The sequence below is a fragment of the Pseudophryne corroboree genome, unplaced genomic scaffold (assembly GCF_028390025.1).
Source record: "Pseudophryne corroboree isolate aPseCor3 unplaced genomic scaffold, aPseCor3.hap2 scaffold_711, whole genome shotgun sequence".
Classification (NCBI taxonomy): domain Eukaryota; kingdom Metazoa; phylum Chordata; class Amphibia; order Anura; family Myobatrachidae; genus Pseudophryne; species Pseudophryne corroboree.
In genome coordinates, this window is record NW_026970294.1 from 154,908 (window position 1) to 163,830 (window position 8,923).

The 8,923-nt window shown below is 41.2% G+C and overlaps 30 non-coding genes and 10 pseudogenes across 30 annotated transcripts; all 40 read right to left on the reverse strand.

The window, feature by feature from the left end:
- Positions 1–12: 12 nt before the first annotated feature.
- Positions 13–131, reverse strand: LOC135038740 (5S ribosomal RNA). Its single transcript, XR_010233095.1, has one exon. It is a non-coding gene; the product is annotated as a 5S ribosomal RNA (ribosomal RNA).
- Positions 132–238: 107 nt separating this feature from the next.
- Positions 239–357, reverse strand: LOC135038852 (5S ribosomal RNA). Its single transcript, XR_010233204.1, has one exon. It is a non-coding gene; the product is annotated as a 5S ribosomal RNA (ribosomal RNA).
- Positions 358–464: 107 nt separating this feature from the next.
- Positions 465–580, reverse strand: LOC135039384 (5S ribosomal RNA; annotated as a pseudogene).
- A 107-nt stretch (positions 581–687) lies between these two features.
- Positions 688–806, reverse strand: LOC135039364 (5S ribosomal RNA; annotated as a pseudogene).
- Positions 807–913: 107 nt separating this feature from the next.
- LOC135038582 (5S ribosomal RNA) lies at positions 914–1,032 on the reverse strand. Its single transcript, XR_010232940.1, has one exon. It is a non-coding gene; the product is annotated as a 5S ribosomal RNA (ribosomal RNA).
- Positions 1,033–1,139: 107 nt separating this feature from the next.
- On the reverse strand, positions 1,140–1,258 carry LOC135038712 (5S ribosomal RNA). Its single transcript, XR_010233068.1, has one exon. It is a non-coding gene; the product is annotated as a 5S ribosomal RNA (ribosomal RNA).
- A 107-nt stretch (positions 1,259–1,365) lies between these two features.
- On the reverse strand, positions 1,366–1,484 carry LOC135039022 (5S ribosomal RNA). The gene has a single exon (XR_010233369.1). It is a non-coding gene; the product is annotated as a 5S ribosomal RNA (ribosomal RNA).
- A 107-nt stretch (positions 1,485–1,591) lies between these two features.
- LOC135039811 (5S ribosomal RNA) lies at positions 1,592–1,710 on the reverse strand. Its single transcript, XR_010233802.1, has one exon. It is a non-coding gene; the product is annotated as a 5S ribosomal RNA (ribosomal RNA).
- Positions 1,711–1,817: 107 nt separating this feature from the next.
- Positions 1,818–1,936, reverse strand: LOC135039578 (5S ribosomal RNA). The gene has a single exon (XR_010233579.1). It is a non-coding gene; the product is annotated as a 5S ribosomal RNA (ribosomal RNA).
- Positions 1,937–2,043: 107 nt separating this feature from the next.
- On the reverse strand, positions 2,044–2,162 carry LOC135039663 (5S ribosomal RNA). Its single transcript, XR_010233661.1, has one exon. It is a non-coding gene; the product is annotated as a 5S ribosomal RNA (ribosomal RNA).
- A 107-nt stretch (positions 2,163–2,269) lies between these two features.
- Positions 2,270–2,388, reverse strand: LOC135038559 (5S ribosomal RNA). The gene has a single exon (XR_010232918.1). It is a non-coding gene; the product is annotated as a 5S ribosomal RNA (ribosomal RNA).
- Positions 2,389–2,495: 107 nt separating this feature from the next.
- Positions 2,496–2,614, reverse strand: LOC135039075 (5S ribosomal RNA; annotated as a pseudogene).
- Positions 2,615–2,721: 107 nt separating this feature from the next.
- On the reverse strand, positions 2,722–2,840 carry LOC135039157 (5S ribosomal RNA; annotated as a pseudogene).
- A 107-nt stretch (positions 2,841–2,947) lies between these two features.
- On the reverse strand, positions 2,948–3,066 carry LOC135038769 (5S ribosomal RNA). The gene has a single exon (XR_010233123.1). It is a non-coding gene; the product is annotated as a 5S ribosomal RNA (ribosomal RNA).
- A 107-nt stretch (positions 3,067–3,173) lies between these two features.
- Positions 3,174–3,292, reverse strand: LOC135039531 (5S ribosomal RNA). Its single transcript, XR_010233534.1, has one exon. It is a non-coding gene; the product is annotated as a 5S ribosomal RNA (ribosomal RNA).
- A 107-nt stretch (positions 3,293–3,399) lies between these two features.
- Positions 3,400–3,518, reverse strand: LOC135038873 (5S ribosomal RNA). Its single transcript, XR_010233224.1, has one exon. It is a non-coding gene; the product is annotated as a 5S ribosomal RNA (ribosomal RNA).
- Positions 3,519–3,625: 107 nt separating this feature from the next.
- LOC135038763 (5S ribosomal RNA) lies at positions 3,626–3,744 on the reverse strand. The gene has a single exon (XR_010233117.1). It is a non-coding gene; the product is annotated as a 5S ribosomal RNA (ribosomal RNA).
- Positions 3,745–3,851: 107 nt separating this feature from the next.
- On the reverse strand, positions 3,852–3,970 carry LOC135038878 (5S ribosomal RNA). Its single transcript, XR_010233229.1, has one exon. It is a non-coding gene; the product is annotated as a 5S ribosomal RNA (ribosomal RNA).
- Positions 3,971–4,067: 97 nt separating this feature from the next.
- On the reverse strand, positions 4,068–4,186 carry LOC135039509 (5S ribosomal RNA). The gene has a single exon (XR_010233512.1). It is a non-coding gene; the product is annotated as a 5S ribosomal RNA (ribosomal RNA).
- Positions 4,187–4,293: 107 nt separating this feature from the next.
- On the reverse strand, positions 4,294–4,412 carry LOC135038863 (5S ribosomal RNA). Its single transcript, XR_010233214.1, has one exon. It is a non-coding gene; the product is annotated as a 5S ribosomal RNA (ribosomal RNA).
- Positions 4,413–4,519: 107 nt separating this feature from the next.
- Positions 4,520–4,638, reverse strand: LOC135039295 (5S ribosomal RNA; annotated as a pseudogene).
- Positions 4,639–4,745: 107 nt separating this feature from the next.
- On the reverse strand, positions 4,746–4,864 carry LOC135039378 (5S ribosomal RNA; annotated as a pseudogene).
- A 107-nt stretch (positions 4,865–4,971) lies between these two features.
- LOC135039738 (5S ribosomal RNA) lies at positions 4,972–5,090 on the reverse strand. The gene has a single exon (XR_010233734.1). It is a non-coding gene; the product is annotated as a 5S ribosomal RNA (ribosomal RNA).
- A 107-nt stretch (positions 5,091–5,197) lies between these two features.
- LOC135038686 (5S ribosomal RNA) lies at positions 5,198–5,316 on the reverse strand. The gene has a single exon (XR_010233042.1). It is a non-coding gene; the product is annotated as a 5S ribosomal RNA (ribosomal RNA).
- A 107-nt stretch (positions 5,317–5,423) lies between these two features.
- On the reverse strand, positions 5,424–5,542 carry LOC135039177 (5S ribosomal RNA; annotated as a pseudogene).
- A 107-nt stretch (positions 5,543–5,649) lies between these two features.
- LOC135038730 (5S ribosomal RNA) lies at positions 5,650–5,768 on the reverse strand. The gene has a single exon (XR_010233086.1). It is a non-coding gene; the product is annotated as a 5S ribosomal RNA (ribosomal RNA).
- A 107-nt stretch (positions 5,769–5,875) lies between these two features.
- Positions 5,876–5,994, reverse strand: LOC135039263 (5S ribosomal RNA). Its single transcript, XR_010233394.1, has one exon. It is a non-coding gene; the product is annotated as a 5S ribosomal RNA (ribosomal RNA).
- Positions 5,995–6,101: 107 nt separating this feature from the next.
- LOC135039664 (5S ribosomal RNA) lies at positions 6,102–6,220 on the reverse strand. Its single transcript, XR_010233662.1, has one exon. It is a non-coding gene; the product is annotated as a 5S ribosomal RNA (ribosomal RNA).
- A 107-nt stretch (positions 6,221–6,327) lies between these two features.
- Positions 6,328–6,446, reverse strand: LOC135038560 (5S ribosomal RNA). The gene has a single exon (XR_010232919.1). It is a non-coding gene; the product is annotated as a 5S ribosomal RNA (ribosomal RNA).
- Positions 6,447–6,553: 107 nt separating this feature from the next.
- Positions 6,554–6,672, reverse strand: LOC135038922 (5S ribosomal RNA). Its single transcript, XR_010233273.1, has one exon. It is a non-coding gene; the product is annotated as a 5S ribosomal RNA (ribosomal RNA).
- Positions 6,673–6,779: 107 nt separating this feature from the next.
- On the reverse strand, positions 6,780–6,898 carry LOC135039158 (5S ribosomal RNA; annotated as a pseudogene).
- A 107-nt stretch (positions 6,899–7,005) lies between these two features.
- LOC135038880 (5S ribosomal RNA) lies at positions 7,006–7,124 on the reverse strand. The gene has a single exon (XR_010233231.1). It is a non-coding gene; the product is annotated as a 5S ribosomal RNA (ribosomal RNA).
- Positions 7,125–7,231: 107 nt separating this feature from the next.
- Positions 7,232–7,350, reverse strand: LOC135038760 (5S ribosomal RNA). The gene has a single exon (XR_010233114.1). It is a non-coding gene; the product is annotated as a 5S ribosomal RNA (ribosomal RNA).
- Positions 7,351–7,457: 107 nt separating this feature from the next.
- LOC135038874 (5S ribosomal RNA) lies at positions 7,458–7,576 on the reverse strand. Its single transcript, XR_010233225.1, has one exon. It is a non-coding gene; the product is annotated as a 5S ribosomal RNA (ribosomal RNA).
- A 107-nt stretch (positions 7,577–7,683) lies between these two features.
- LOC135038764 (5S ribosomal RNA) lies at positions 7,684–7,802 on the reverse strand. The gene has a single exon (XR_010233118.1). It is a non-coding gene; the product is annotated as a 5S ribosomal RNA (ribosomal RNA).
- Positions 7,803–7,909: 107 nt separating this feature from the next.
- Positions 7,910–8,028, reverse strand: LOC135038879 (5S ribosomal RNA). Its single transcript, XR_010233230.1, has one exon. It is a non-coding gene; the product is annotated as a 5S ribosomal RNA (ribosomal RNA).
- A 97-nt stretch (positions 8,029–8,125) lies between these two features.
- On the reverse strand, positions 8,126–8,244 carry LOC135039510 (5S ribosomal RNA). Its single transcript, XR_010233513.1, has one exon. It is a non-coding gene; the product is annotated as a 5S ribosomal RNA (ribosomal RNA).
- A 107-nt stretch (positions 8,245–8,351) lies between these two features.
- LOC135038864 (5S ribosomal RNA) lies at positions 8,352–8,470 on the reverse strand. The gene has a single exon (XR_010233215.1). It is a non-coding gene; the product is annotated as a 5S ribosomal RNA (ribosomal RNA).
- Positions 8,471–8,577: 107 nt separating this feature from the next.
- LOC135039348 (5S ribosomal RNA) lies at positions 8,578–8,696 on the reverse strand (annotated as a pseudogene).
- A 107-nt stretch (positions 8,697–8,803) lies between these two features.
- On the reverse strand, positions 8,804–8,922 carry LOC135039405 (5S ribosomal RNA; annotated as a pseudogene).
- Position 8,923: the final 1 nt, after the last annotated feature.

Here is an 8,923-nt window from a genome sequence, read left to right on the forward strand (position 1 = left end):
GCAGTATAAAAATATCTACAGCACCTTGTATTCCCAGGTGGTCTCCCATCCAAGTACTAACCAGGCCCAGCACTGCTTAGCTTCCAAGATCAGATGAGATTGGGCGTATCCAGTGTAGTGTTGCTGTAGATTAACTTTCTGGTTTCTGTTAGAACTTTTCTACTTCTAACTACTGGTTCATAAATGAATACGTTTTAAAATGGAATGCATCAACAGAACGGTGTTGGCAGTATAAAATTATCTACAGCACCTTGTATTCCCAGGTGGTCTCCCATCCAAGTACTAACCAGGCCCAACACTGCTTTGCTTCCAAGATCAGATGAGATTGGGCATATCCAGTGTGGTGTGGCTGTAGAAGAGATTTATGGTTTCTGTTAGTACTTTTCTACTTCTAACTACTGGTTCATAAATGAATACGTTTGAAAATGGAATGCATCAACAGAACGGTGTTGGTAGTATAAAAATATTTACACCTTGTATTCCCAGGTGGTTTCCCATCCAAGTACTAACCAGGCCCAACACTGCTTAGCTTCCAAGATCAGATGAGATTGGGCGTATCCAGTGTGGTGTTGCTGTAGATGAACTTTCTGGTTTATGTTAGAACTTTTCTACTTCTAACTACTGGTTCATAAATGAATACGTTTTAAAATGGAATGCATCAACAGAACGGTGTTGGCAGTATAAAAATATCTACAGCACCTTGTATTCCCAGGTGGTCTCGCATCCAAGAACTAACCAGGCCCAACACTGCTTAGCTTCCAAGATCAGATTAGATTGGGCATATCCAGTGTGGTGTAGCTGTAGATGAGGTTTGTGGTTTCTGTTAGAACTTTTCTACTTCTAACTACTGGTTCATAAATGAATACGTTTGAAAATGGAATGCATCAACAGAACGGTGTTGGCAGTATAAAAATATCTACAGCATCTTGTATTCCCAGGTGGTCTCCCATCCAAGTACTAACCAGGCCCAACACTGCTTAGCTTCCAAGATCAGATGAGATTGGGCGTATCCAGTGTGGTGTGGCTGTAGATGAGCTTTTTGGTTTTTGTTTGAACTTTTCTACTTCTAACTACTGGTTCATAAATGAATACATTTGAAAATGGAATGCATCAACAGAACGGTGTTGGCAGTATAAAAATGTCTACAGCACCTTGTATTCCCAGGTGGTCTCCCATCCAAGTACTAACCAGGCCCAGCACTGCTTAGCTTCCAAGATCAGATGAGATTGGGCGTATCCAGTGTGGTGTTGCTGTAGATTAACTTTCTGGTTTCTGTTAGAACTTTTCTACTTCTAACTACTGGTTCATAAATGAATACGTTTTAAAATGGAATGCATCAACAGAACGGTGTTGGCAGTATAAAATTATCTACAGCACCTTGTATTCCCAGGTGGTCTCCCATCCAAGTACTAACCAGGCCCAACACTGCTTTGCTTCCAAGATCAGATGAGATTGAGCATATCCAGTGTGGTGTGGCTGTAGAAGAGCTTTATGGTTTCTGTTAGTACTTTTCTACTTCTAACTACTGGTTCATAAATGAATACGTTTGAAAATGGAATGCATCAACAGAACGGTGTTGGTAGTATAAAAATATTTACAGCACCTTGTATTCCCAGGTGGTCTCCCATCCAAGTACTAACCAGGCCCAACACTGCTTAGCTTCCAAGATCAGATGAGATTGGGCGTATCCAGTGTGGTGTGGCTGTAGATGAGCTTTATGGTTTCTGTTAGAACTTTTCTACTTCTAACTACTGGTTCATAAATGAATACGTTTGAAAATGGAATGCATCAACAGAACGGTGTTGGTAGTATAAAAATATCTACAGCACCTTGTATTCCCAGGTGGTCTCCCATCCAAGTACTAACCAGGCCCAACACTGCTTAGCTTCCAAGATCAGATGAGATTGGGCGTATCCAGTGTGGTGTAGCTGTAGATGAGCTTTGTGGTTTCCGTTAGAACTTTTCTACTTCTAACTACTGGTTCATAAATGAATACGTTTGAAAATGGAATGCATCAACAGAACGTTGTTGGCAGTATAAAAATATCTACAGCACCTTGTATTCCCAGGTGGTCTCCCATCCAAGTACTAACCAGGCCCAACACTGCTTAGCTTCCAAGATCAGATGAGATTGGGCGTATCCAGTGTGGTGTTGCTGTAGATGAACTTTCTGGTTTCTGTTAGAACTTTTCAACTTCTAACTACTGGTTCATAAATGAATACGTTTGAAAATGGAATGCATCAACAGAACGGTGTTGGTAGTATAAAAATATCTACAGCACCTTGTTTTCCCAGGTGGTCTCCCATCTAAGTACTAACCAGGCCCAACACTGCTTAGCTTCCAAGATCAGATGAGATTGGGCGTATCCAGTGTGGTGTGGCTGAAGATGAGCTTTGTGGTTTCTGTTAGAACTTTTCTACTTCTAACTACTGGTTCATAAATGAATACGTTTGAAAATTGAATGCATCAACAGAACGGTGTTGGCAGTATAAAAATATCTACAGCACCTTGTATTCCCAGGTGGTCTCCCATCCAAGTACTAACCAAGCCTAACACTGCTTAGCTTCCAAGATCAGATGAGATTGGGCGTATCCAGTGTGGTGGGGCTGTAGATGAGCTTTGTGGTTTCCGTTAGAACTTTTCTACTTCTAACTACTGGTTCATAAATGAATACGTTTGAAAATGGAATGCATCAACAGAACGGTGTTGGCAGTATAAAAATATCTACAGCACCTTGTATTCCCAGGTGGTCTCCCATCCAAGTACTAACCAGGCCAAACATTGCTTAGCTTCCAAGATCAGATGAGATTGGGCGTATCCAGTGTGGTGTTGCTGTAGATGAACTTTCTGGTTTCTGTTAGAACTTTTCTACTTCTAACTACTGGTTCATAAATGAATACGTTTTAAAATGGAATGCATCAACAGAACGGTGTTGGCAGTATAAAAATATCTACAGCACCTTGTATTCCCAGGTGGTCTCCCATCCAAGTACTAACCAGGCCCAACACTGCTTAGCTTTCAAGATCAGATGAGATTGGGCATATCCAGTGTGGTGTGACTGTAGATGAGCTTTGTGGTTTCTGTTTGAACTTTTCTATTTCTAACTACTAGTTCATAAATGAATACATTTGAAAATTGAATGCATCAACAGAACGGTGTTGGCAGTATAAAAATATCTACAGCACCTTGTATTCCCAGGTGGTCTCCCATCCAAGTACTAACCAGGCCCTACACTGCTTATCTTCCAAGATCAGATGAGATTGGGCGTATCCAGTGTGGTGTGGCTGTAGATGAGCTTTGTGGTTTCTGTTAGAACTTTTCTACTTCTAACTACTGGTTCATAAATGAATACGTTTGAAAATGGAATGCATCAACAGAACGGTGTTGGCAGTATAAAAATATCTACAGCACCTTGTATACCCAGGTGGTCTCCCATCAAAGTACTAACCAGGCCCAACACTGCTTAGCTTCCAAGATCAGATGAGATTGGGCATATCCAGTGTGGTGTGGCTGTAGATGAACTTTGTGGTTTCTGTTAGAACTTTTCTACTTCTAACTACTGGTTCATAAATGAATACGTTTTAAAATGGAATGCATCAACAGAACGGTGTTGGCAGTATAAAATTATCTACAGCACCTTGTATTCCCAGGTAGTCTCCCATCCAAGTACTAACCAGGCCCAACACTGCTTAGCTTCCAAGATCAGATGAGATTGGGCGTATCCAGTGTGGTGTGGCTGAAGATGAGCTTTGTGGTTTCTGTTAGAACTTTTCTACTTCTAACTACTGGTTCATAAATGAATACGTTTGAAAATGGAATGCATCAACAGAACGGTGTTGGCAGTATAAAAATATCTACAGTACTTTGTATTCCCAGGTGGTCTCCCATCCAAGTACTAACCAGGCCCAACACTGCTTAGCTTCCAAGATCAGATGAGATTGGGCGTATCCAGTGTGGTGTGGCTGTAGATGAACTTTGTGGTTTCTCTTAGAACTTTTCTTCTGGTTCATAAATGAATACGTTTGAAAATGGAATGCATCAACAGAACGGTGTTGGCAGTATAAAAATATCTACAGCACCTTGTATTCCCAAGTGGTCTCCCATCCAAGTACTAACCAGGCCCAACACTGCTTAGCTTCCAAGATCAGATGAGATTGGGCGTATCCAGTGTGGTGTGGCTGTAGATGAGCTTTGTGGTTTCTGTTAGAACTTTTCTACTTCTAACTACTGGTTCATAAATGAATACATTTGAAAATGGAATGCATCAACAGAACGGTGTTGGCAGTATAAAAACATCTACAGCACCTTGTATTCCCAGGTGGTCTCCCATCCAAGTACTAACCAAGCCCAACACTGCTTAGCTTCCAAGATCGGATGAGATTGGGCGTATCCAGTGTGATGTTGCTGTAGATTAACTTTCTGGTTTCTGTTAGAACTTTTCTACTTCTAACTACTGGTTCATAAATGAATATGTTTTAAAATGGAATGCATCAACAGAACGGTGTTGGCAGTATAAAAATATCTAGAGCACCTTGTATTCCCAGGTGGTCTCCCATCCAAGTACTAACCAGGCCCAACACTGCTTAGCTTCTAAGATCAGATGAGATTGGGCGTATCCAGTATGGTGTTGCTGTAGATGAACTTTCTGGTTTCTGTTAGAACTTTTCTACTTCTAACTACTGGTTCATAAATGAATACGTTTTAAAATGGAATGCATCAACAGAACGGTGTTGGCAGTATAAAAATATCTATAGGATCTTGTATTCCCAGGTGGTCTCCCATCCAAGAACTAACCAGGCCCAACACTGCTTAGCTTCCAAGATCAGATGAGATTGGGCATATCCAGTGTGGTGTGGCTGTAGATGAGCTTTGTTGTTTCTGTTAGAACTTTTCTACTTCTAACTACTGGTTCATAAATGAATACGTTTGAAAATGGAATGCATCAACAGAACGGTGTTGGCAGTATAAAAATATCTACAGCACCTTGTATTCCCAGGTGGTCTCCCATCCAAGTACTAACCAGGCCCAACACTGCTTAGCTTCCAAGATCACATGAGATTGGGCGTATCCAGTGTGGTGTGGCTGTAGATGAGCTTTATGGTTTCTGTTAGAACTTTTCTACTTCTAACTACTGGTTCATAAATGAATACGTTTGAAAATGGAATGCATCAACAGAACGGTGTTGGCAGTATAAAAATAACTACAGCACCTTGTATTCCCAGGTGGTCTCCCATCCAAGTACTAACCAGGCCCAACACTGCTTAGCTTCCAAGATCAGATGAGATTGGGCGTATCCAGTGTGGTGTGGCTGAAGATGAGCTTTGTGGTTTCTGTTAGAACTTTTCTACTTCTAACTACTGGTTCATAAATGAATACGTTTGAAAATGGAATGCATCAACAGAACGGTGTTGGCAGTATAAAAATATCTACAGTACCTTGTATTCCCAGGTGGTCTCCCATCCAAGTACTAACCAGGCCCAACACTGCTTGGCTTCCAAGATCAGATGAGATTGGGCGTATCCAGTGATGTGTGGCTGTAGATGAGCTTTGTGGTTTCTGTTAGAACTTTACTACTTCTAATTACTGGTTCATAAATGAATACGTTTGAAAATGGAATGCATCAACAGAACGGAGTTGGTAGTATAAAAATATCTACAGCACCTTGTTTTCCCAGGTGGTCTCCCATCCAAGTACTAACCAGGCCCAACACTGCTTAGCTTCCAAGATCAGATGAGATTGGGCGTATCCAGTGTGCTGTGGCTGTAGATTAGCTTTGTGGTTTCTGTTAGAACTTTTCTACTTCTAACTACTGGTTCATAAATGAATACGTTTGAAAATTGAATGCATCAACAGAACGGTGTTGGAAGTATAAAAATATCTACAGCACCTTGTATTCCCAGGTGGTCTCCCATCCAAGTACTAACCAGGCCCAACACTGCTTAGCTTCCAAGATCAGATGAGATTGGGCGTATCCAGTGTGGTGTGGCTGTAGATGAGCTTTGTGGTTTCCGTTAGAACTTTTCTACTTCTAACTACTGGTTCATAAATGAATACGTTTGAAAATGGAATGCATCAACAGAACGGTGTTGGCAGTATAAAAATATCTACAGCACCTTGTATTCCCAGGTGGTCTCCCATCCAAGTACTAACCAGGCCCAACACTGCTTAGCTTCCAAGATCAGATGAGATTGGGCGTATCCAGTGTGGTGTTGCTGTAGATGAACTTTCTGGTTTCTGTTAGAACTTTTCAACTTCTAACTACTGGTTCATAAATGAATACGTTTGAAAATGGAATGCATCAACAGAACGGTGTTGGTAGTATAAAAATATCTACAGCACCTTGTTTTCCCAGGTGGTCTCCCATCTAAGTACTAACCAGGCCCAACACTGCTTAGCTTCCAAGATCAGATGAGATTGGGCGTATCCAGTGTGGTGTGGCTGAAGATGAGCTTTGTGGTTTCTGTTAGAACTTTTCTACTTCTAACTACTGGTTCATAAATGAATACGTTTGAAAATTGAATGCATCAACAGAACGGTGTTGGCAGTATAAAAATATCTACAGCACCTTGTATTCCCAGGTGGTCTCCCATCCAAGTACTAACCAGGCCTAACACTGCTTAGCTTCCAAGATCAGATGAGATTGGGCGTATCCAGTGTGGTGGGGCTGTAGATGAGCTTTGTGGTTTCCGTTAGAACTTTTCTACTTCTAACTACTGGTTCATAAATGAATACGTTTGAAAATGGAATGCATCAACAGAACGGTGTTGGCAGTATAAAAATATCTACAGCACCTTGTATTCCCAGGTGGTCTCCCATCCAAGTACTAACCAGGCCAAACATTGCTTAGCTTCCAAGATCAGATGAGATTGGGCGTATCCAGTGTGGTGTTGCTGTAGATGAACTTTCTGGTTTCTGTTAGAACTTTTCTACTTCTAACTACTGGTTCATAAATGAATACGTTTTAAAATGGAATGCATCAACAGAACGGTGTTGGCAGTATAAAAATATCTACAGCACCGTGTATTCCCAGGTGGTCTCCCATCCAAGTACTAACCAGGCCCAACACTGCTTAGCTTTCAAGATCAGATGAGATTGGGCATATCCAGTGTGGTGTGACTGTAGATGAGCTTTGTGGTTTCTGTTTGAACTTTTCTATTTCTAACTACTAGTTCATAAATGAATACATTTGAAAATTGAATGCATCAACAGAACGGTGTTGGCAGTATAAAAATATCTACAGCACCTTGTATTCCCAGGTGGTCTCCCATCCAAGTACTAACCAGGCTCTACACTGCTTATCTTCCAAGATCAGATGAGATTGGGCGTATCCAGTGTGGTGTGGCTGTAGATGAGCTTTGTGGTTTCTGTTAGAACTTTTCTACTTCTAACTACTGGTTCATAAATGAATACGTTTGAAAATGGAATGCATCAACAGAACGGTGTTGGCAGTATAAAAATATCTACAGCACCTTGTATACCCAGGTGGTCTCCCATCAAAGTACTAACCAGGCCCAACACTGCTTAGCTTCCAAGATCAGATGAGATTGGGCATATCCAGTGTGGTGTGGCTGTAGATGAACTTTGTGGTTTCTGTTAGAACTTTTCTACTTCTAACTACTGGTTCATAAATGAATACGTTTTAAAATGGAATGCATCAACAGAACGGTGTTGGCAGTATAAAATTATCTACAGCACCTTGTATTCCCAGGTAGTCTCCCATCCAAGTACTAACCAGGCCCAACACTGCTTAGCTTCCAAGATCAGATGAGATTGGGCGTATCCAGTGTGGTGTGGCTGAAGATGAGCTTTGTGGTTTCTGTTAGAACTTTTCTACTTCTAACTACTGGTTCATAAATGAATACGTTTGAAAATGGAATGCATCAACAGAACGGTGTTGGCAGTATAAAAATATCTACAGTACTTTGTATTCCCAGGTGGTCTCCCATCCAAGTACTAACCAGGCCCAACACTGCTTAGCTTCCAAGATCAGATGAGATTGGGCGTATCCAGTGTGGTGTGGCTGTAGATGAACTTTGTGGTTTCTCTTAGAACTTTTCTTCTGGTTCATAAATGAATACGTTTGAAAATGGAATGCATCAACAGAACGGTGTTGGCAGTATAAAAATATCTACAGCACCTTGTATTCCCAAGTGGTCTCCCATCCAAGTACTAACCAGGCCCAACACTGCTTAGCTTCCAAGATCAGATGAGATTGGGCGTATCCAGTGTGGTGTGGCTGTAGATGAGCTTTGTTGTTTCTGTTAGAACTTTTCTACTTCTAACTACTGGTTCATAAATGAATACATTTGAAAATGGAATGCATCAACAGAACGGTGTTGGCAGTATAAAAACATCTACAGCACCTTGTATTCCCAGGTGGTCTCCCATCCAAGTACTAACCAAGCCCAACACTGCTTAGCTTCCAAGATCGGATGAGATTGGGCGTATCCAGTGTGATGTTGCTGTAGATTAACTTTCTGGTTTCTGTTAGAACTTTTCTACTTCTAACTACTGGTTCATAAATGAATATGTTTTAAAATGGAATGCATCAACAGAACGGTGTTGGCAGTATAAAAATATCTAGAGCACCTTGTATTCCCAGGTAGTCTCCCATCCAAGTACTAACCAGGCCCAACACTGCTTAGCTTCTAAGATCAGATGAGATTGGGCGTATCCAGTATGGTGTTGCTGTAGATGAACTTTCTGGTTTCTGTTAGAACTTTTCTACTTCTAACTACTGGTTCATAAATGAATACGTTTTAAAATGGAATGCATCAACAGAACGGTGTTGGCAGTATAAAAATATCTATAGGATCTTGTAAGCCCAGGTGGTCTCCCATCCAAGAACTAACCAGGCCCAACACTGCTTAGCTTCCAAGATCAGATGAGATTGGGCATATCCAGTGTGGTGTGGCTGTAGATG